Source organism: Hyperolius riggenbachi, chromosome 3, assembly GCF_040937935.1.
Source record: "Hyperolius riggenbachi isolate aHypRig1 chromosome 3, aHypRig1.pri, whole genome shotgun sequence".
NCBI classification, from domain to species: domain Eukaryota; kingdom Metazoa; phylum Chordata; class Amphibia; order Anura; family Hyperoliidae; genus Hyperolius; species Hyperolius riggenbachi.
Genome location: NC_090648.1, coordinates 32,270,620 through 32,295,593, shown reverse-complemented (window position 1 = coordinate 32,295,593; position 24,974 = coordinate 32,270,620). Strand labels below are relative to the sequence as shown.

The following is a 24,974-nucleotide window of genomic DNA, read 5'->3' as shown; positions in this document are numbered from 1 at the left end:
GATTAGAAAGATGGGCACTTTTTCGCATAAATACACTTGGGCAAAAGATGCATCCCACATTACACCTCCACTCACACCTTAAACACACTTTCAGTCAGGCCTTCATCACACTTTTAATATAATAATTGTACAAATGCATACTCTCCAGCTACTGCCCGGTGTCACTTCTCCCCTTTGCATCCAAATTACTTGAATGTCATGTCCATGCTGAATTAAGCCATGATTTATCTGCTAACTCCCTGCTTGATCAGTTCCAGTCTGGCTTTCTCTCCAACCACTCCACAGAAACAGCTTTTTCTAAAGTTGCCAATTATCTTTTTACAGCTAAAGGCCATTATTCCATGTTCATCCTTCTTGATTCATCCTCAGCATTTGATACTGTTGACCACACTTTACTCCTACATATACTTTTATCTCTCGACTGCTTGTCTGCTATATGCTTTTTCATGACCTCTCGCTTCCAAAAACTTAATATGAGTAAAACAGAACTAATAATTTTTCCACCATCTCTGTAAACCTCTCTGCCTGATATAACGATAAATGTTAACAACACCCCTATAGCTTCAATTCCCAAAGCACGGTGCTGCAGGTGGTCGCAGTCAGATTTACATCACAGGAGCCTATAGGCACAGCTGTCCGGTCGCCCTAAACTTCGCCCTCCACGAACCTACACCCAAGTGTGCTGGCTGACCCAGCTGACACCTCTCCCTTACCTGTCATAGGTAGCTACAGGTGTCCCTTAGTATTAGGTAGCCAGAGGTATCCTCAGTATTAAGTAGCTACAGGTGCCCCCAGCTAAAGGGAGATCCGGTCAGTGGAATGGATTGCCCCCACGCATGCGCCTTCCACCCCATGCGTATTGCGTCAATTCGGACGCATGCGCACTCTTATCAATTAGACCCGGCGCCCTAGACGTTGCGCCATTATGCAAAGTGCGGCGTGAACAGTACGCATCACGCTTGCGCACTATACACACTCACGTGGTACGGCATCCAGGCCGCCCCACGGACACGCCCACCCGCGACGTATTGGCTCTCGATCCGCCTACGTCACCCCCGCCCGCTCGCTTTACCTCTACACATCGATAACACCGGCGTATACATCCAATACGTGGCAGCTCCCTATTAGCCACCAGCATCAATACATCCACACCCAGCTCGACACTTGGCAATACCCCATTGGCCACCAGGCACACTCTCTCGACTACAAACCCCACCCACTCAAACCCTCCCACGCCTCCTATTGGCTCTCCCTCCAACCTCACACATTTAGAAAGCATTTGGCGCTCACAGCACAACACTGAGACGCTAAATCCGTTACTACAGATCTCCTGGTAAGTGTTGCTCCTTTTCACACATCTTAATCTGTTGCTTTATACTGCTCTTCCTCACATGTTGTTTTGCAAATATATACTCTACCTTTTGTATCAGCCACTTCTCCCACTTGCTAACTATACCATAAGTTTTCCTTCATTCAATACCCCCACACCAATGTAACTTATACCTACCTTTTCCCTCCCCCCCCCCACCTGTACTCCCTTTTCCCCCCTACCCGTGCCCACTCTATATACACCTATCCTCCAATTAGAAATTTTCCTTAAAGGACTTCCGAGGCCAAAATCCAGGCCCAAAACATAAAAAAAGTTTGCTACCTTCATGACTTTGTAAGGCACGGAGGACGCCGTCCGTGCCCTCCGTGCCGTTCCGCCTGGTCCCCTCTGCTGAATAGCCCCCCGAAAGGCTGCGACCCCACGGTCCGGGTCGGCATCTTCTGCCTCCATAAAGATGGCCACCAGGGCTGGCCACGGCTGCGCAGTCTGCATAGCCGCTACTGCGGCTGCGCAGCTCTAGGTCACGTAACAGGCAGCGTGGATCGGAAGGTTGGCCCTAGAGCTGCGCAGCCGCAGTAGCGGCTATGCGGACTGCGCAGCCGTGGCCAGCTCCGGCGGCCATCTTTATAGGGGCAGAAGATGCCGACCCGGACCGTGGGGTCGCAGCCTTTCGGGGGGCTATTCAGCAGAGGGGACCAGGCGGAACGGCACGGAGGGCGCGGACGGCGTCCTCCGTGCCTTACAAAGTCATGAAGGTAGCAAACTTTTTTTATGTTTTGGGCCCGGATTTTGGCCTCGGAAGTCCTTTAATGACATATTACTCATGTACTTCCATTTTTAGATGTCATTAGTACTGTTTTATTTAGTAACTGTCACTCTGCAGTAATTGTATAGCCCTCTACATTGTAGCCATTATTGTTTTTGTCTTTGTCCACAGTTGCCCCCAATTTTGCCTGATGAAGCGGTCTTGACCTGCGAAACGCGTTGCACTCTTGTTTGGGGTACCACATAATAAATGTGTTGATTTATATAAAAACAGATTCTCTTGTCTGCTTTTGGGAGGCAAGCCCACCGCTTCCTCCAAACATTTTTAAAGGTTTTATGAATTTTTATCCTGCTGGCGCCTTTGTTCCACCTTCAAATACACTGTGTCCACTCCTGGTGGAGGGGAGTGCTACCCCCTATCTTGGTTCTTTTCTACAGAGAGCGACTTCCTAGCCCTGAGTGAGGACAGGCCTAATCTCCTCACTTGCCTTTATAGTGGTTGCCTGAATGGTAACCTATGTTTGTGAGTATAATTCCTCTCACTTAACCATTAGATCAATTATCTTAACATACTACACCATATTGGGCTCTCGGTTTTACTTTAGGCGTGATAAGTTTAGGCGTGATAAGTTTAGGCATGCTAAGTTTAGATAAGTTTAGATCGCGCACAAAGTCCTGCGCGCAAAGCAGCGCCATTAAACTCTATGCGACGTTCCGCGCGCACCAGACTTTGCTAGCGCAAAACTTTTGATCAGCTGTGCACTGCGGTGCTAACCCAGTTGGTGCTATCGTTATCACTCCTAAACTTATCACGCCTAAACTTATCATGCCTAAACTGAGTTTAGGCGTGATAAGGGGCTTTACACCAGTGTGCTAACTGTTAGCACCGCTTTTGTGAATCAAGCCCATTGTCTGCATCCATACAAACACAACAGTGAGAGCACCTCTCCAACAGTAGCAGCATCTCCTGTCAGAGCTGCAGATCCAGGTGTCTGGCTCTCCATCTCTCTGGTCGGGGCAGCACGGTGGCGTAGTGGTTAGCTCTCTCGCCTTGCAGCGCTGGGTCCCTGGTTCGAATCCCAGCCAGGGCACTATCTGCAAAGAGTTTGTATGTTCTCTCCGTGTCTGTGTGGGTTTCCTCCAGGCACTCCGGTTTCCTCCCACATTCCAAAAACATACGGATAAGTTAATTGGCTCCCCCTAAAAATTGGCCCTAGACTACAGTACTTACACTACATAATATAGACATATGGCAATGGTAGGGATTAGTTTGTGAGCTCCTTTGAGGGACAGTTAGTGACAAGATATATATATATATATATATATATATATATATATATATATATATATATATATATATATATATACACTGTACAGCGCTGCGTAATATGTTGGCGCTATATAAATACTAAATAATAATAATAATAATCTGAAGTCTCGGGGGGGGGGAAGAGACATTCCTCTCCACACTCAAGTCAAAGTTATCAGCCCCCGCAGCAGTCGGCAGTGACAGGGAGCTGCACATTAAAAAGAAGGGAGGGGGAGAACAGCCTGTAGCCTCATCTCAGTTAGTAGAAGTATTATTGCAGACAGGCCAGGTGTCACGGTTTCCCCCGTGGCACTAACGATTTACAGCCTCTATCACGGCATCACAGGGCACAGGTCAAATGTCCCGGCCTCTTCACAGAGCAGGAGAGTTTGCAGTTAACTGTTTCACTGCCCAGAGTCTTTGCAGAGAACACCAAAATACATACATCACATCACACTCTGCAGCCTTGCCTCACGCTGAACTTCATCAACAGCACAACAACATAAAACTCCAGGCTCAGCAAGGAATGCCTTTGAAGTTGATAGAGAGTGAGAGATAGAGATCACTACCCTGGCTATCTGGTTACAGAGCATCTGAATCAGTGGCGTAGCTAAGGAGCTGTGGGCCCCAATGCAAGTTTTACAATGGGGCCCCCCCAATCACTCTATACATAACAATTGATACGGCGCATCAAAACCTGCCAATGGAAACTACAGTGTCAGAGGTGCAAGAAGGGGATGGGGAACAGTGTGTTAATGATTACCACTATTCAAAGTATCTATAGAAGTGATTATTATGAGCACAGGACCAATAGAGAGCTAATACTGTAGTTGAGGGAAGGCCCTTTGGGGCCCCTGTGGCCCAAGGGCCCCGATGCGGTCGCAACCTCTGCAACCCCTATTGCTACGCCCCTGATCTGAATAGTGAGGTGGATATCTTATTTATCAATATGCTTGTGAAGTGCTAGAAATCCTGTATGGATCAATCATATTGGTTGCATTGCTTTTATTAATAGCCCATATTGTGATATCAGATCCTTAATTAGGGATAGTTGTGTGATTTTATGCATTTACAGTCCTGGGACTAGAGTTAGGCACTGGTAGGCACTGTGTTAACATTTCTGATATGTGCATTTTTTTTGCCAGAAATAAAGAATTTAATAGTTTGCACATTTCAGTCTTTATTTTCTTATTTAATATACTCATAACTCTTTCATGTAGAGCTGTTTACTCTAATTTATATCTTTTATGACATATGTGTGCTGTCCAGGCACGTCGCTAGCGCTATTCGATCGTGGCCCGTGCCACAAACCTGGTCTTAGGATGCCCCTGATCTATGAAATGGGGTGCCCAACACAAGTGCCACGAATGTATGGGCACAAGTTATCAGCAAACGCGGCCGCCGTTCGCTCACATACGCCGGCCGCATAAATTTCCGGCACCCGACATCACACTTAAAAACTGACAGCATCCGCTGCCTTAATCCGCCCCCCTGCCGCCTCCTGCTCCAATCAGAAGCGGAGGAGCACCTGGCAAGGGGCGTGGAGTTGCATTGAAAGGCAGGGGGCTGGAGCCGTGGAGCGTGAGTAGCTCCGCCCCCTGCACAGCATGTGACCCGGGGCACCAGGCGAGCACATGGCGTCATATTGGCGGCGCCGTCTGCACCCGGCAAAACGTCTGCCCGCCGCCAGCCCATCAGGCACACTAGCCACAGACTGCTCCACGCCTCCACCACCGTCTGGCCTCAGGCCTCGCTGCCTCACCGCCGCTCGACCGGTGCCCCCCCACAGTGCCTCTCTCAGCCAGGTTTGGACTGGTGACTGTGCCACTGCCTGCCAGAGTGGCTGACTTAATCAGTCAGTACACCCCCGTCCCTCTACCTGGCCTGCTGCTGCCAGATGCCACAGACCACCTCATGGACACTGTGACTGGTGTGCTGATCTCTGCTGCCTTCAGTATGTACTATATAAACTGTTACTCTGTGCCTGTACTGATAGTAAACTAGCTGCAGTGTGTGCTGATCTCTTCTACCTCCAGTATAAGCTGTTACTATGTGCCTGTACTGATAGTAAACTAGCTGCAGTGTGTGCTGATCTCTTCTAGCTCCAGTATAAGCTATTACTCTGTGCCTGTACTGATAGTAAACTAGCTGCAGTGTGCTGATCTCTGCTACCTACAGAATGTACAGTATACGCTGTTCTCTAGTGCCTGCACTGTGTGCTGATTTACCTCCAGTGTGTACAGTGTAAGGAGTTACTCTGTGCCTTTACTGATTGTAAACCAGCTGTATTGTATGCTGATCCCTACTACTTTCAGTATGTACAGTATTAGCTGTAAAGCCTGGTACACACATACAATTTTGATTAGCCAATTTTAGCTCTGTTCATCATATTCATTGTCTGTTGGCCCACTTACTACATGGGGGTGGTAAAATTGGTCAGTGATTGACCAATCAAAATTGTATGTGCGTATACATCTTTAATCTATGCCTATACTGATTGTAAATTATCTAAATAAAGGACAGGGAGCTCCATCCAATATTTCGATGGGCAGGCCCGTTATCTGTAGCTTACACCGCTGCTAAGTTCATGTACAGCATCTTCTCAAAAAATTAGCATATTGTGATAAAGTTCATTATTTTCTGTAATGTACTGGTAAACAGACTTTCATATATTTTAGATTCAAATACACACAACTGAAGTAGTTCAAGCCTTTTATTGTTTTAATATTGATGATTTTGGCATACAGCTCATGAAAACCCCAAATTCCTATCTCAAAAAATTAGCATATTTCATCCGACCAATAAAAGAAAAGTGTTTTTAAAACAAAAAAGTCAACCTTCATAAAAAAAATATTGCCATTCTCAGGAGAAGTAGTATAATGTGTTTTGGGGTGTCTTTCCACACATACCCATGCTGAGTGGGAGAAATATCTCTGTAAATGACAATTTTGTGTAAAAAAATAAAAAAATTGTCATTTACAGAGATTTTTCTCACACACAGGATTGGTTATGTGTTAAAATACACCACAAAACACATTATACTACTTCTCCCGAGTACGGCGATACCACATGAGTGACTCTTTTTTGCAGCCTAGCTTTGCAAAGGGGCCCAAAGTCCAATGAGTACCTTTAGGATTTCACAGGTCATTTTACTCATTTGTTTTCCAGACTACTCCTCACGCTTTAGGGCCCCTAAAATGCCAGGGCAGTATAGGAACCCCACAAGTGACCCCATTTTGGGAAGAAGACACCCCAAGGTATTCCGTGAGGGTAGTGTTGGGCGAACATCTAGATGTTCGGGTTCGGGCCGAACAGGCCGAACATGGCCGCGATGTTCGGGTGTTCGACCCGAACTCCGAACATAATGGAAGTCAATGGGGACCCGAACTTTTGTGGTTTGTAAAGCCTCCTTACATGCTACATACCCCAAATTTACAGGGTATGTGCATCTTGGGAGTGGGTACAAGAGGAAAAAAAATTAGCAAAAAGAGCTTATAGTTTTTGAGAAAATCGATTTTAAAGTTTCAAAGGGAAAACTGTCTTTTAAATGCGGGAAATGTCTGTTTTCTTTGCACAGGTAACATGTTTTTTGTCGGCATGCAGTCATAAATGTAATACATATAAGAGGTTCCAGGAAAAGGGACCGGTAACGCTAACCCAGCAGCAGCACACGTGATGGAACAGGAGGAGGCGCAGGAGGAGAAGGCCACGCTTTGTGAGACACAACAACCCCGGCCTTGCATGAGGGCAAGAAGCGTGCGGATAGCATGCTTTATACCGCCATGCAGTCATAAATGTAATAAAGATAAGAGGTTCCATAAACAGGGACCGGCAACGCTAACCCAGCAGCAGCAGCACACGTGATGGAACAGGAGGAGGCGCAGGAGGAGAAGGCCACGCTTTGTGAGACACAACAACCCAGGCCTTGCATGAGGACAAAAAGCGTGCGGATAGCATGCTTTTTACCGCCATGCAGTCATAAATGTAATAAAGATAAGTGGTTCAATAAACAGGGACCACGCGGCAACGCTAACCCAGCAGCAGCAGACGTGATGGAACAGGAGGAGGCGCAGGAGGAGAAGGCCACGCTTTGTGAGACACAACAACCCAGGCCTTGCATGAGGGCAAGAAGCGTGCGGATAGCATGCTTTGTACCGCCATGCAGTCATAAATGTAATAAAGATAAGTGGTTCAATAAACAGGGACCACGCGGCAACGCTAACCCAGCAGCAGCAGACGTGATGGAACAGGAGGAGGCGCAGGAGGAGAAGGCCACGCTTTGTGAGACACAACAACCCAGGCCTTGCATGAGGGCAAGAAGCGTGCGGATAGCATGCTTTGTACCGCCATGCAGTCATAAATGTAATAAAGATAAGTGGTTCAATAAACAGGGACCACGCGGCAACGCTAACCCAGCAGCAGCAGACGTGATGGAACAGGAGCAGGCGCAGGAGGAGAAGGCCACGTTTTTTGAGACACAACAACCCAGGCCTTGCATGAGGACAAAAAGCGTGCGGATATAGCAGCAATGCTTTTTGCCGCCATGCAGTCATAAATGTAATACAGATGAGAGGTTCAATAAACAGGGACCGGAAACGCTACACCATCCCAGATGTTCATTGGTCATGTTACTTGGTTGGGGTCCTGGAGTGTTGCGTAGTCATTTCCAATCCAGGATTGATTCATTTTAATTTGAGTCAGACGGTCTGCATTTTCTGTAGAGAGGCGGATACGCCGATCTGTGACGATGCCTCCGGCAGCACTGAAACAGCGTTCCGACATAACGCTGGCTGCCGGGCAAGCCAGCACCTCTATTGCGTACATTGCCAGTTCGTGCCAGGTGTCTAGCTTCGATACCCAATAGTTGAAGGGTGCAGATGGATTGTTCGACACAGCTACGTCATCTGACATGTAGTCCTTGACCATCTTCTCCAGGCGATCGGTGTTGGAGGTGGATCTGCACGCTTGCTGTTCAGTGGGCTGCTGCTGCATGGGTGTCAGAAAATTTTCCCACTCCAAGGACACTGCCGATACCGTTCCCTTTTGGGTACTAGCTGCGGCTTGCGTTGTTTGCTGCCCTCCTGGTCGTCCTGGGTTTGCGGAAGTCAGTCTGTCTGCGTACAACTGGCTAGAGGAGGGGGAGGATGTCAATCTCCTCTCTAAAGTCTCCACAAGGGCCTGCTGGTATTCTTCCATTTTGACCTGTCTGACTCTTTCTTTAAGCAGTTTTGGAACATTGTGTTTGTACCGTGGATCCAGAAGGGTATAAACCCAGTAATTGGTGTTGTCCAGAATGCGCACAATGCGTGGGTCACGTTCAATGCAGTCTAGCATGAATTGAGCCATGTGTGCCAGAGTCCTACCAGAATCCTCATCATCCTCTTGTGAGCGTTGTGATAGTTGTTGTGATGCATCATAGTCGTCACCTTCCTCCTGGTCTGCTTCTGCTGACCATTCGCGTTGAATTGTGGAAGTCCAACGTGCACCGCTCTGGCCCTCGTCAGTGGTGGCATGAAATTCCTGCTCCAACTCCAGCTGTTCCTCCTCCTCTTCTTCGTCATAGCTGCTGGGGCCAGCGTTCCCTGAGGCGGATGGCCTGATGTTGGTACCATCACGCTGATCGTTTTCTCCTTCAGATTCCCCCAGTTGCATCATGACAGCTGTTTCCTTGATTTTTAACATCGACCTCTTCAGTAAACACAGCAGTGGTATGGTAATGCTGACTGAAGAGTTGTCACTGCTCACAAGCAACGTGGATTGCTCAAAATTTTGGAGGACTTGGCAGAGGTCCAACATGTTGGCCCAATCGGATCCACAGAAGCTTGGCAGCTGGCCGGATGCGCCTCGGTACTGCGCCGTCATGTACTGGACCACTGCACTCTTCTGCTCGCAAAAGCGGGCTAGCATGTGCAGCGTAGAACTCCAGCGCGTAGGGACATCACACAGCAAGCGATAGTGGGGGAGATTGAAGCGCTCCTGCATCTTGGCGAGTGCCCCCGAAGCAGTACTGGAATTTCTACAATGTTTGGCCACTCGACGCACCTTCAACAGAAGATCGGCCACGCCTGGGTATGTCCTCAGGAACCGCTGAACTACTAGGTTCATCACGTGCGCCAGGCAAGGGATGTGTGTCAGCTTAGCCAACCTTAAAGCGCGAATGAGATTACTCCCATTATCACACACAACCATGCCCGGTTTCAGGTCCAGCGGTGCCAGCCACAAATCCGTCTGTTCCTTTATTCCCCTCCAAATTTCCTCCCCTGTGTGCTGCTTATCCCCAAGGCAGATTAGCTTCAGCAACGCTTGCTGACGCATGCCAACAGCTGTGCTGCACTGCTTCCACGATCCTACTGCTGCTGGGTTAGCGTTTCCGGATGAGGTACAGCTTTGAGATGCGTTTGAGGAGAAGGAGTCAGAGAGGTAGGTGCTGCTGTTGTTATCCAGTGGGAGGGACGGCGGTGCAGCTGTTTGTGGCGTGGGCAACACCCGTGCCGTAGCAGGTGAGGAATCGCTGCCAGGCTCCACAAGGTTCACCCAGTGCGCGGTAAGGGAGATGTATCGACCCTGGCCGAACGCACTCGTCCAGGTGTCAGTGGTGAGGTGAACCTTGCAGGCAACGGCATTCTTCAAGCTTCGGGTTATTTTGCTGACCACGTGCTCATGCAACTCAGGCACTGCAGAGCGCGCAAAGTGGTAGCGGCTGGGAACCACGTAACGTGGGATGGCCACTGACATCATGCCCTTGAAGCTGTTTGTCTCCACCACTCGATATGGCAGCATTTCGCAGGCCAGAAGCTTGGCTATGCTGGCTGTTACTGCCACGGCCCGGGGGTCATTTGCTGGCAATTTCCTCTTGCGCTCAAACATCTCCGACACAGACAACTGAACCGTAGCGCTGCACACGGAAGGGCTGTTGGTTGTTGTGTTTGATGAACACTGGGAGACCTCAAGAGCACTACTCCGGAAAGTGACAGTGTCAGCGTCGTCTGATGTTTGTGAATGTTGTGAACCACGCAATGGCTGGGCTACTGCTGCTGCTGAGGCGGGTCTGGTGGTGAGTCTGGTGAACCCAAGGGAGGCAGTGTTGTTGCTGGTACCCTGTCCTGACGCGTTTGCCCACAGAGTGGGATGTTTGGATAGCATGTGACGGCTCATGCTGGTGGTGGAGAGGTTGTTAATACTTTTCCCCCTGCTCAGGCGGGTCTTGCACACCTTGCAAATCGCCATGGTAACATCCTCAGTGCAGTCTTCAAAGAAAGCCCAGACTTTGGAGCACCTGCCTCCTTGCTGGCGATTTCTGTTTGCTCCTCTTTTGCCTCTCACTTGAACTTCCACGCTTGTGGTGCCTGAAATTGCGCGCCGCCTACCTTGTGGCACAAGGCGAACTCGTGCAGCAGTGGGTTCTTCAACAGACTCATCTGTGCTGCTGCTACGACGGCGATGTTCTCGTTCACAAACAAAATCTGGGTCTCTGTCCACATTGTCCATACCCTCCTCTTCCATCTCCTCAAACTCGTCATATGTCATTGTGGGCCGCCGCCGTGGAGTAGAGCTCCCCACAACAACCTCTGCGCAGCACACTCCAACGTCGTCTTCCAGATCTTGTCGGCCGACCTCCTGCAATTGCAACCCCTCCTGCCCAAATTGCTCTGGGATTTGGGTTTCCGAGTCCTCCTCGGACTCGCCTTGTATTTCAGTGCGCGGTGCATTTCCCACAGTTAACGGTTGTGAATCCAGGCACAACATTTCTGGCTGTTCCTCCATTGACCTTTGAAAGGTGGAAGTTTGTTGGGCTGGGAATAGCTCCTGCGAATACCCCATTGTGTCCTGAAGTAATTCATCGGACTGGTTATCTGGCAGTTGTGTGCGTGGTGTCGCTGCCGGTTGTGTCAGCTTTGTGCCCACTGGCTCCTTGTAACTGGCTGAGGACTCGGACCTCGTGCGTGATGTGCTGGTGCTGCTTAACCCACTGCTGGACGCTTGAGAGGTCATCCAAGTAATTATCTGGTCCTGTTCTTTTGGATCTGTGAGGGTTGTTGTCCTGGACAACATGGGCGGTATTGAGTGGGTTTTCTTGGGTGCTCCCCTGTGGCCTGTACGTGAACCGTCAGGGGAAACACCTCTTCCCTTGCCCCTCCCTCTTTCACCGGATTTCTTCCTCATTTCACTTATCCTTACAGTACACGCTGACTGGCAGCAGTACAGTGGCAGTACAGAAATGCTATACAGTACCACTATTCCCAGCAGCGACACAGAGCACAATGCTATACAGTGACGGGTGAGCGGTGTACCACTATTCCCAGCAGCGACACAGAGCATAATGCTATACAGTGGCGGGTGAGCGGTGTACTACTATTCCCAGCAGACACAGAACAGTAAACAGAATGCTATATAGTGTGGCTGAGCGAGCGGTGTACCACTATTCCCAGCAGACACAGAACAGTAAACAGAATGCTATATAGTGTGGCTGAGCGAGCGGTGTACCACTATTCCCAGCAGACACAGAACAGTAAACAGAATGCTATATAGTGTGGCTGAGCGAGCGGTGTACCACTATTCCCAGCAGACACAGAACAGTGAACAGAATGCTATATAATGTGGCTGAGCGAGGTACACAGAGTGGCAGTAAACAGAATGCTATATAGTGTGGCTGAGCGAGTGGTGTACCACTATTCCCAGCAGACACAGAACAGTAAACAGAATGCTATATAGTGTGGCTGAGCGAGCGGTGTACCACTATTCCCAGCAGACACAGAACAGTGAACAGAATGCTATATAATGTGGCTGAGCGAGGTACACAGAGTGGCAGTAAACAGAATGCTATATAGTGTGGCTGAGCGAGCGGTGTACTACTATTCCCAGCAGACACAGAACAGTAAACAGAATGCTATATAGTGTGGCTGAGCGAGCGGTGTACCACTATTCCCAGCAGACACAGAACAGTAAACAGAATGCTATATAGTGTGGCTGAGCGAGCGGTGTACCACTATTCCCAGCAGACACAGAACAGTAAACAGAATGCTATATAGTGTGGCTGAGCGAGCGGTGTACCACTATTCCCAGCAGACACAGAACAGTGAACAGAATGCTATATAATGTGGCTGAGCGAGGTACACAGAGTGGCAGTAAACAGAATGCTATATAGTGTGGCTGAGCGAGTGGTGTACCACTATTCCCAGCAGACACAGAACAGTAAACAGAATGCTATATAGTGTGGCTGAGCGAGCGGTGTACCACTATTCCCAGCAGACACAGAACAGTGAACAGAATGCTATATAATGTGGCTGAGCGAGGTACACAGAGTGGCAGTAAACAGAATGCTATATAGTGTGGCTGAGCGAGCGGTGTACTACTATTCCCAGCAGACACAGAACAGTAAACAGAATGCTATATAGTGTGGCTGAGCGAGCGGTGTACCACTATTCCCAGCAGACACAGAACAGTAAACAGAATGCTATATAGTGTGGCTGAGCGAGCGGTGTACCACTATTCCCAGCAGACACAGAACAGTAAACAGAATGCTATATAGTGTGGCTGAGCGAGCGGTGTACCACTATTCCCAGCAGACACAGAACAGTGAACAGAATGCTATATAATGTGGCTGAGCGAGGTACACAGAGTGGCAGTAAACAGAATGCTATATAGTGTGGCTGAGCGAGTGGTGTACCACTATTCCCAGCAGACACAGAACAGTAAACAGAATGCTATATAGTGTGGCTGAGCGAGCGGTGTACCGCTATTCCCAGCAGACACAGAACAGTGAACAGAATGCTATATAATGTGGCTGAGCGAGGTACACAGAGTGGCAGTAAACAGAATGCTATATAGTGTGGCTGAGCGAGCGGTGTACTACTATTCCCAGCAGACACAGAACAGTAAACAGAATGCTATATAGTGTGGCTGAGCGAGCGGTATACCACTATTCCCAGCAGACACAGAACAGTAAACAGAATGCTATATAGTGTGGCTGAGCGAGCGGTGTACCACTATTCCCAGCAGACACAGAACAGTAAACAGAATGCTATATAGTGTGGCTGAGCGAGCGGTGTACCACTATTCCCAGCAGACACAGAACAGTGAACAGAATGCTATATAATGTGGCTGAGCGAGGTACACAGAGTGGCAGTAAACAGAATGCTATATAGTGTGGCTGAGCGAGCGGTGTACTACTGTTCCCAGCAGCGACACAATGACTGGGGGGACCCTGGCTAGTGTGGCTGGAGCGCGAACTACCCTGCCTGCCTACCCAAAGCTAAACCCACAGACAAATGGCGGAGATATGACGTGGTTCGGGTATTTATTTACCCGAACCACGTGACAGTTCGGCCAATCAGAGCGCGTTCGGGTCCGAACCACGTGACCCGTTCGGCCAATCACAGCGCTAACCGAACGTTCGGGGAACGTTCGGCTATGCGCTCTTAGTTCGGCCATGTGGCCGAACGGTTTGGCCGAGCACCGTCAGGTGTTCGGCCGAACTCGAACATCACCCGAACAGGGTGATGTTCTGCAGAACCCGAACAGTGGCGAACACTGTTCGCCCAACACTACGTGAGGGGTATGGTGAGTTCATAGAGTTCATTTTATTTTTTTTGTCACATTTTAGGGGCCCTAAACCATGAGGAGTAGTCTGAAAACCAAATAAGTCATCAGTTCTGCTCTATTTTATAGCTCAAAATACAGAATGTGGTTTGTAAACTGCAAATAAGACACAATGGTTCAATGTTATAAAAAAAGCTATATAACTGAAAATATACATATGAGACTCTTTTCTTTGCTGCTAATGTTCTATTTGTTATCTGTACTACACATACAATTCATTATATCATATTTTTTTTTGCTTCAGGTTTGCTTTAACAACACATAATAAGGGGATTATAAATATAATGGGGTGGGGGATGGGGGGAGGCAGGCCTTTTCCTGGTTTGCGCAGAGGCGTAGCTAGGGTTTTCAGCGCCCGAGGACAAAGACAGTTTTTGCGCCCCCCTCTGGACAAAATTGGTGTGGCCACACATCAGAATGGGGTCATGGGTAAATGTTATTTACTTAAGTTATTTAGATAGCTATATGTGCCCCCTTACCTCTTTAGTTAGCCAGATGTGCCCCCCTTCACCCTGATTGGTTAGCCAGATGTGCCCCCCTTCCACCTGTTTAGTTAGCCAGATGTGCCCCCCTTCACCCTGATTGGTTAGCCAGCTGTGCCCCCCTTCCACCTGTTTAGTTAGCCAGATGTGCCCCCCTTCACCCTGTTTAGTTAGCCAGCTGTGCCCCCCTTCCACCTGTTTAGTTAGCCAGCTGTGCCCCCCTTCCACCTGTTTAGTTAGCCAGCTGTGCCCCCCCTTCCACCTTTTTAGTTAGCCAGCTGTGCCCCCTTCCACCTGTTTAGTTAGCCAGCTGTGCCCCCCTTCCACCTGTTTAGTTAGCCAGCTGTGCCCCCTTCCACCTGTTTAGTTAGCCAGCTGTGCCCCCCTTCCACCTGTTTAGTTAGCCAGTTGTGCCCCCTTCACCCTGTTTAGATAGGCAGATGTGCCCCCTTTAGATAGCCTTATTCTGCTGCTGTAAGCGCTTCTGCAGAGGGAGGGAGAGAAGCAGGGGAACTTCGGGCAGCCAGCGAGCCGCCTCTCATGCATGTGGTGGTGCAGTGACTGTGCTGAGCACCCTCACAGTGCTGCGCCCGGGGACATATGTCCCCCCCCCCTTGCCCACCTATAGCTACTCCTCTGGTGTGCGGCCCAGTAAATACTGATGGTGGCCCTGCATCTTACCTTATGAACAGCAGTATATGACTTCTCTTGCTTCACTTTCTGCGCTGCAAGCTCAGTATCTTCATACTCCGGACTGACCCTGTCTGTGTCCTGGCAGGTCTAAGCAGGCTTCTATTCCCTCCCAGAAGTGCCCCAGGGAAGTGTAACGAAGCTGCTGCCAAAACAACTCCCCCCCCCCCCCCCCCCCCCCGCCTGATTTCCTGTCCTGGATTTAAAAACAATGGTCTCAATTCTGGTAGCGTTTAGTAAATAATTACCTCATGGAATTGGGTTTACCTCATGAGGGAAATAAACTTTTGAATTCTGGTAGTTTAAGTAAAGTTTTACCTCATGTAATTTCATGAGGTAATTCATGTGGTCATTTTCTACAAAAAAATGTGTGGTATTTAGTAGTGAAATACCTCACACTTTAATTCTGAAGTGAAATAAGGGGCGTGTTTGCATGTCTTTTACCTCACATAATTAGACCTACCTCTACCACATGATAAATGTAGTGTTCTGACAGAAATGTGATATCTGTCACATAGCATGGAGCCTTTTCAGCTTATTGGCAGCAGATTTCCCCACAAATGCAATCTTATTGGCAGCAGATTTCCCCACGAATGCGATGACATTGGCAGCAGATTTCCCCACAAATACAATCTTATTGGCAGCAGATTTCCCCACAAATGCGATGAGATTGGCATATCATGAGATACGGGGGTCGGTGGACGGAGCAGTACGAGAGGCTGGGGTTGGGAGGGGGGTCAGGGAGCAAAATGACAGGCTGGGGTCGGGTGTGGGATCAGGGAGCAGCATGAGAGGCTGGGGTCGGGAGGGGGTCGGGGAACAAAATGACAGGCTGGGGTCGGGAGTGGGATCGGGGAGCAGCATGAGAGGCTGGGGTCGGGAGGGGGTCGGGGAACAAAATGACAGGCTGGGGTCGGGAGTGGGATCGGGGAGCAGCATGAGAGGCTGGGTTCGGGAGGGGGTGGATGGAGCAGTACGAGAGGCTGGGGTCGAGAGGGGGATTGGGGAGCAGCATGAGAGGCTGGGTTCAGGAGGGGGGTGGACAGAGCAGTACGAGAGGCTGGGGTCGGGAGGGGGTGGATGGAGCAGTACGAGAGGCTGGGGTCGGGAGGCGGATCAGGGAGCAGCATGAGAGGCTGGGTTCGGGAGGGGGTGGACAGAGCAGTACGAGAGGCTGGGGTCGGGAGGGGGATCGGGGAGCAGTATAAGAGGCACTGTCGGGAAAATACCTCATTGTTTACCGAGTGAAAAATCACTCAGTATAGCATGTTTTCCCCCTGTCGGTAATTTAACGAAGATAAACAACAGGCGGGAAAATGTACCAGAATTCGAAAAAATTTTTTACGACTGAGGTATTTTCCCGACTAATGCTTTCTTCACCTCGCGCAGCTACCAGAATTGAGGCCAGTGTGTGAGTGAAAGTGTGACATGTTATTAGAGTTTGTTATTTATTTTATTTTTTTAGTCCTTGAATTTTGGAGAAGCTCTCGGCCATGCATGTGTTCATAAATGAGCGCGGCCCCACTGCGTAGGATCAGAGCACCATACCTCCCAACTTTTTGAGATGAGGAAGAGGGACACTTAAAGGGGAACTTCAGCCTGAACAAACATACTGTTATTAAGTTACATTAGTTATGTTAATTAGAATAGATAGGTAATATAATCTCTTACCCAACCTGTTTTAAATGAACATGCAAATGTTTGTGATTCATGGGGGCTGCCATCTTTGTCATGGGGGCAGCCATCTTTTTGGTTGAAAGGAGGTGACAGGGAGCATGAGACACAGTTCCAACTGTCCTGTGTCCTGATAACCTCTCCCAGCTGCACACGCTAGGCTTCAAATGTCAAATTCAAAATGTCAAAAAAAAAAAAATGCACCAAAACAGCAGAACGAGAACAACAAAATCAGAAATCCCATCATGCTTTGCACAGCGCAGCTAAAAATGAGGCTTGTATAAGAGAAACAAAATTCTGATGCTGTGAAACTGTGAAAGAAACACCAAGCCTTTTCAGTGCTGCTGAGTCGATTTTTAGTCTGGAGGTTCACTTTAAGCCACAGCCCTGCCACACCCCTGATCACACCCCCATCACACCCCTAGTCAGGCATGCTATAAAGATTTCATAAGAAGGGTCCTTTCTATCCTGGTTCCATCATATTAACATTTCAAAATTAGTAATGTAATATATCAATTTAAAGGATGTGAATTAGGTTTAGAGTCAATCAAACACATTTTTAGTAGATATATTTACGTAGAAAGAGGGACATAGTCCTGAAAGAGGGACAAGTGAGGAGGAAAGAGATACAGGGCTCCCAAAGAGGGACTGCCCCTCCAAAAGAGAAACTATGTAATACCATTTGCCTGACTATCCTGCTTATCCTGTGTCCCTAATACTTTTAGCCACAGCCCCTGAACAAGCATACAGATCAGGTGCTCTGACTGAAGTCAGACTGGATTAGCTCCATGCTTGTTTCAGCTGTGTGATTCAGCCTCTACTGCAGCTAAAGAGATCAGCAGGACCAGGGCCGGATTTGAGGAAAGGCCACAAAGGCCATGGCCTAGGGCGGTAAAAAATCAGAAGGATAAAAGGGCGGCAGGACCTGAGAGAGATAAGAGGCTGCATGTCAAAATAAAACATTTCTCCTTTGCTGCACACACAGTCAGAATTCCAGAGCTCCGTGTATTTTCCTTACTTCTTGGTGTGCGATGAGTGCTATCTCCTGAACATACAAGCTTCAGTTTATTGCCAGGGGTGTAGGGAAACATGGATCACAATGTGCTTGCTGGGCAGTCTGTGACTCTGGTTGTAGACACAATTTCTGATCCAGTAAGGGAAACATTTTAACAGAATTATTTCCACTTTACAACTCAAGCTGGGCTAAACAATGTATTGCTGGCCAGACTCTGTTAATGGCTTGAGCTATTCCTTCTCTCTCCCCCTTGGTTGTAAATCTTAAACAGAAAGATAAGGTTTTTTTTTCCAGAGAGATTTATCGCAGCCCCTTCTAAGCTAAAGCTTAACCCCTTGCTGGCTCATTTTAAAGTCATCAGTACTGCAGTATTATGAGATTATGAGACAACTTCTCTATAATTATAATTGCAAATGTACTGTTGTATACTTTTGTATTGTTGCTTTCTGTTTTGCATACCAAAAGTAATAACATATACTATTTAAGATGTTGAGCTGCCCTCTCCACAGATACCTAAAAAAACAGAAGGTGTTCGCACATAGCGTAATTCCGTAACAATCTCCACACAACACCCCAGTGATAGTGAACTAGTGGGACACACAAGTGATTCCTCTCCCCTATCCAGATTGCGCTCACCGGATTGTAGCCACCTCAAACATCAGGTGGATCTAGCGTATAATTCACAAAACACCCACTGGCACTTTAGTCTTCACTTCTCTTTAATATTCCAGATACTCCAGATAAAACCTCATAGCATAAAAAACATAAGACCATAATAGCGTAATACGCTTAAAAATTAATAGCATGCCCGCGCACTAAATGCGCACTCACGCCTGTCTTCTTGTATAATCTGCGCATCAGATAGATCTCTTAGCAGCGGGGTCTGTCCTGGCATCAGACTGAGGAAATACGGCGTCCCGTGTCCCTCTCACCGTCTTTGGCTGCCCGGGCGGTCTCCCACACTCCCTATGCTACGAAACGCGTAGGGCGGAGCCACGTCCAGCGCCTCTGACGTCACTGCTTGCGGAGATCCAGTCGCTGTACACTAACGAGCATAGGGAGCGTGGGAGAGCTCCAATGCATATAAAACATACAAAATAAAACATCATAGCGTAAAACTGCATATGTAGGTTCTATTGCCCGCACAATAATTGCGCACCACATATGCTGACTTGTTTGATTGCACATCAGTTATTGTAGCAGCGGGGTCTTTCCTGGCATCTGGCTAGGAAAACAACGGCGTTCCGTCTTCCCCTCCGTCCGCCCGGATCTCACTCCCATGCTAAGCTCCAAGTTTGCCTGTACCGGGAATCCCTTGGTGCAGTGACGTCAGACGCGCTGGATGTAGCTCCGCCATACGTATTTTGTCCAATCAGACTCATCTGGGCTGACGTCACTAGCGTGTCATGTCCCTTTATATTGCACAACTTGTTTCTAATTGGTTAACAATTCATCATTTGCTAATTTCCTCTCCCCATGGACTCCATTAACATGGCGACCACTATGCTTGTCCTCATGTAAACACACCGTGCCTTTTGACAGACACTGCTGCAATTACAATCCCGTATCCAATACAAGCTTATAGTTAAACATCAGTACAACCTGAACGAAAATTAATATCAATCTAAAAAATATATAAAATATATCAAAATTAATATTATTCCTTAAAGCGGAATATAACCCTGCATTTCAACTTTGCTCTAAAACATTATTTACAGTATATTATATGCAACCAGCATTTTTTTTTTTACTAGACCAGCATTGGAAGGGTTACACAGAGCTTTAAAGTTCCTGGAGAGAACTGCAGACGCATCCGAAGCTGACATAGATACATTTTGTTTACATAAATGTATCTAAGTGTGGAATGTGACTCACTCTCTCTGAGAAGGAGCTGGAGGACAGCCAAAGAGTGTGTAACATTTATCACTTGTTACATTCTATTTAGTTAAATGTATCTATCTGAAATTCTGCATATCTCTCCACGGAACTTTAAACCTCTGTGTTTAACCCTTCCAATGCTGGTCTAGTAAAAAAAAAATGCTGGTTGCATATAATATGCTGTAAATAATGTTTTAGAGCAAAGTTGAAATGCTGGGTTATATTCCGCTTTAATGCACATTGACAACCATTTCCGTATATTCCTCTAGCCGCCATCTAGTGGTCATTTTTCTAACTTCTACTCCCAAATACTCATATGAACCATTTATTATTCATCATCCCTACTGGGCCTCATTTAGTTTAGGCACCAATTTTATTAGGCATCAATTTTATTATTAATCCGGCTTCTAGTATGTATATTATTTCCAGGATCCTAGTGTGTCTCATTGTAACCCATGTGTCTCCCTGTGCACTATTATTACACCCAAGTGCTCCTTCCCTTATTGTTCTATGCTGGTATTCAAATATAATATAATATTCACCATCCCTAAACCCCCATTATCCATATAGCTCTGATTATCAATGTGCATAACTCCAACGTTCCATAAATATTGCATCAATATTAATTCAGTTCCTTCATTAAATTACCCATACCTCTTTTCCTACATATTGAGTGATTTGTCCTATTAAAGCCCACCCTAGTGGATTCATAAGTGCTGTAGCCCCTCCCCCTGGATAGTTCCCCCCCCCCCGGATAGTTCCCCCACCCTCCTAATATGCCCAGGGAATGTGCCCAATAGTATTCTTCTCAGATATCAGTAGTAGGGAATCTGCGCAATGGTTTTCTTCTCAGATATCGGTAGTAATGAAGCAGTTTAGATCAAATTCAATGTTCATTCCACCCGGATGCAATGTTCCCAAGTTATATATCCACTTGGCTTCTGCTCTGGAGATTTCTTATCTCTTATTTCTTATCTTATCAAAGGATCTTATCTATTTGTCATAAATCAGCTAACATCCTCTCACAACCCTATTTGTGCTGCTTAAATTAAGGCATTGTAATGACATGTATTTATGTTTCCAAAAAATCCATTTACCGTACAAACTCACATATAAGCGACTCGCGTATAGGCCGAGGAACCCACCTTTCCCCCAGAAACCAGGAAAAAAGTGATTGACTCGCGTATAAGCCCCCTCCCCAGTATAGCCCCCTCCACAGTAGCCAGATGTGCCCCCAGTACAAGTCAGCCCCCTCCCCATAGCGAGTTGTAACCAAAGGATTATACAGCTGTATCTCAAGATGCCACTAGATGGTGTCATAGATATGAGACAGCGATTGCCACACAGGAAGAATCCCCGATCATTGCACCAATGATACGTTGCTGGCATGCTCCGCTCCACAAGCCAGGGGACACAGGTTGTCTTGAGCAGCGCACTCTGCACACCATGTTGCGGGGATGGAGGGGGGGAGGGGGGCTACGGACACAGCAGGGAGCCAGATGGCAAGAGCAGGATCACTAGTGCACAATCCTTACGCTCCTCTGCCAGTAACAAAACCTGCTCCACCATCCATTCTTCTCCACTGACTCACATATAAGCCGAGGGGGTAACTTTTCACCACATTTTTTTGTGCTGGAAAATTAGGCTTATACGCGAGTATATAAGGTATCCCCTTTGGATGTTGCATGTATATAGCTGTGTGCTTTAGCAACTCATCAGCACACAGGATTTAAGTCTGATGAAAGCACAATAGCCAAAAGCTTAAGCTGAATATTCACTCACTTTGCAACAAAGGAAGATGGATCACAGCGACGTCACATGACAACGAGCGTGCCCAATTCCTGGCGGCGGATATATGTGAAGGCATATGATGGGCGCGAACGAGACTTCAAGCGATTGCGGTACTTTGCATGGGATTCATCGGGGGATCTTATTAACCACTTGAGGACTGCAGTGTTAACCCCGCCCCCCCTAACAACCAGGCTGTTACTTGTTGCACTGAGCTGTGCAGGCTTTTCAGCCTCCTGCACAGCCCAGCTATGGAGCCCAGCGATCGGACTCACCTCCTTTTTTTTGTCCCTAAGGGGACATGCCGCCGGAGGTGTCCGATTGCTGCGGCCGTTTGTTTGTTTTTTTCCACCTGTATAGGCTGTTTCACCCTCCCTCCCTCTTCCCTCCCCTTCCCGCCTCCCATCCCTGCACTGGAATTGGAACAGGACGGCGATCCGTCCTGTTCCGCCTCTCATAGGCTGATGAGAGGACGGCGATCCCCTGCCAATCAGAGGCCGGGAATTGCCGATCTCATGCAACGCTGCTGGGGACCGCAGCGCTGTACGCATGTAAACAAAGGGGATATCTTTCCCCTTTTGTTTACAAACAGCCTGCTAGCCACGATCGGCGGCTAGCAGGCTAATCACGGAGCTCCGGGCAGGGAACGATCATGCGAGCGGCCGTTCCCTGGGAAACTGGAGCTCCAGGACTTGACGCCAATTGGTGTTAGGTGGTCCTGGGGCTGCCGCCGCGTTAGATAGTCGTTAGGTAGTTAAAGATCCGATCCGCCATGCTGGTCGTTATCGCTGTGTGACACTAATTGACGTTTTTTAGTCTGGAAAATAGTCTGAAAAATCATGAGGCTGGTATGGGTCTGTACGCTTATATTTTTTTAAAGAGAACCCGAGGTGGGTTTGTGAAATCCTATTAGGACACAGAGGCTGGTTCTGCATACAATGACCAGCCTCTGTTACTATTCTGTGCCCCCCCCCCTCAGGCCCCCACCTGCGCTCTGCTGTCCCCCAGAAAAAAAATGCCATGCTAGCAACATGCAGCTTGTAGCTAGCCGGCTGTTTACATCCAGGCTGTCATTTACCGCCGCTCCCTCACCTTCTTTATAGCACCGCTCCCCGCCTGCGTCCCTCTCCTCCCCACCTCCATAAGATGATTGGAGGGAAGAGACACAGGCGGGGAGCGGCGCTATAGAGGAGGCGGGGGAGCGGCGGTAAATGACAGCCTGGATGTAAACAGCCGGCTAGCTACAAGCTGCATGTCACTAGCATGGCGGTTTTTTTCTGGGGACAGCAGAATGCAGGGTGGGGGGGACTGGGGGGGGGGCATGGTATAGTAACAGAGGCTGGTCATTGTATGCAGAACCAGCCTCTGTGTCCTTATAGCATTCTCAAAATCCACCTCGGGTTCTCTTTAAGTTAGCCAATAAATATCATCCAGATTCAAAACTTCTTGCTTTTACTGATGGCTAACACCAGTGGCATAGCTAAGAAGCTGTGGGCCCCGGTGCAAGTTTTATATTGGGTCTCCCCAAGCACTCGATACATAACAATTGATACAGCGCAACAAAACCAGCCAAGGACAGCCACAGTGTCAGACGTGCAAGAAGGGGGATGGGGAACACTTTGTTCATGATAACTACCATTCAAAGTATCTATAGAAGTGATCATTACTAGTACAGGACCAATAAAGAGCTAATACTGCGGGTGAGAGAGGGCTCCTCGGGGCCCTCTGGCTCAAGGGCCCTGGTGCGGTTGCTACCTATTGCTACGCCACTGGCTAACATGGTACAATACCCTACTGCTACTACAGAGTTGGTGCTCTGAAGATATTCGCTGAGATTTGCTGCCCAACAAGGAGCTGATAAGGGCAAGACCCTCATTCAATATTTCTCCTAGGAGATCATTTTTCATCTTCTGTTTAAAATAACTTTTGCACTCTGCAATTGAAAAGTACCAAAATGTAGTTGAAAAAGCACTTTTAAAATTATTTTGATTATATTCTTGCTTGCTGGTGGTAAAAGTGTACCTGAGATGATGAGTAAAAAGAAAATTCATACATACCTGGGGCTTCCTCCAGCCCCCTTCGGCCTGATCACTCCCTCACTGTCCTCTTCTGCCTCCTGGATCCTCCTTTATGGCTTCCGGTAATTTCGGCCAGTCGGCGCAGGTGCAGTGTGGCTGAGTGATCTCCCTGTTGCCAGGGCCGGCCCTAGACTTTTTGCCGCCTGAGGCAAATTTTGAAAAAATTGCCACCGCCGCCCCCCCCCCCCCGGCCGCTCTGGGGGGACGCCGAGCTGGAGGGGTAGCAGGCAGGACGGGGGTATTGGGCCTAGCGGCGGGGAGGGGGGGTCGGACCCCCCCTCCCTCGCCTGGGTCCCCCGATCTGCGCTCCCCTCCAGCCTTAAATAGAAGCAGCCGCTACTCGTAAGAGGCACGGGCGGGGAGGACTCACCTCTTACCAGCGTGCGCTCCACTGACGTCACTTCCTGCAGCGTTGCAGGAAGTGACGTCAGTGGAGCGCACGCTGGAACGAGGAAGAGGTGAGTCCTCCCCGCCCGTGCCTCTTACGAGTAGCGGCTGCTTCTATTCCCGACCTCCGAAGTTACCTGGAACCATAGCAGAGGATGTAGGAGGCGGAGAATGGCAGTGAGGGACGGATTTGGCTGAAGGGGGCTGGAGGAAGCCCCAGGTATGTATAAAAATGTTTTTCATTATCTCTGGTTCTTTTTAAGTTAAAAGGCATTAAGATGTGAAAATATTACCTAGTAGAAGACTTAGGAGATGAAGTGAATTAAATAAAGGCCCTAGTACTGTATATATATTTTACAGAGATTACAAAGGAAAGGTAATGCTGGGAATACACAATGAGTTTTTGCGGTAGATTTACTGGCTTATCAAATTTCCGATTGATTTTTGGATCGTTTTTCTTAATTTCCATTTACTTCTATGAGAAAATCGATCAGAAAAACAATCTAAATCAGATCGGACCTGTCGGAAATTATCTATCAAGCCATCTATCTGCCGAAAAACTTATGGTGTATTCCCAAGTGCTCCTATAACTAAGTGTAGATGCTCAAACACACATAGCGGTCACCATCACCACATATAAGAAAGGTAGATATCAGTTATATGTTTTAAATTACAATGAGAATTTAATCGATAAAAAACAACTGAAAACAGATGTGGAACGTAAGTTACTTACATTGTGGGTCCTGATAACAAGGACCTTTCAATTTTAATATGCATTAAACAGGCATTTAAAGGGAAGGTGCAGTAGAAACGGATAAGACCACGCCAACTCTCTAAACCCGACTGGTTTCAACCATGCGCAAGGATGGTGCAAGGCCAAAACCAGTCGGGTCTGGAGAGTGGGCATTGTCTTTTATGGTCTAATTTGCAATGGTAGTAAACAACATTGCCTTTATTGACAAACATAGCTGAGTTAATG

At 48.0% G+C, this 24,974-nt stretch overlaps 1 protein-coding gene across 2 annotated transcripts in view; it reads right to left on the bottom strand.

The window, feature by feature from the left end:
- The window catches only part of LOC137560907 (very-long-chain 3-oxoacyl-CoA reductase-B-like), a 67,091-nt gene extending 51,817 nt beyond the window's left edge, over nt 1-15,274 (bottom strand). For both annotated transcript variants that reach the window (XM_068272066.1, XM_068272067.1), the window contains exon 1: nt 15,167-15,274. The gene's annotated coding sequence lies outside the window, so the exon portion shown is untranslated. The remainder of the gene's footprint in view (nt 1-15,166) is intronic.
- Between the last annotated feature and the right edge of the window lie 9,700 nt (nt 15,275-24,974).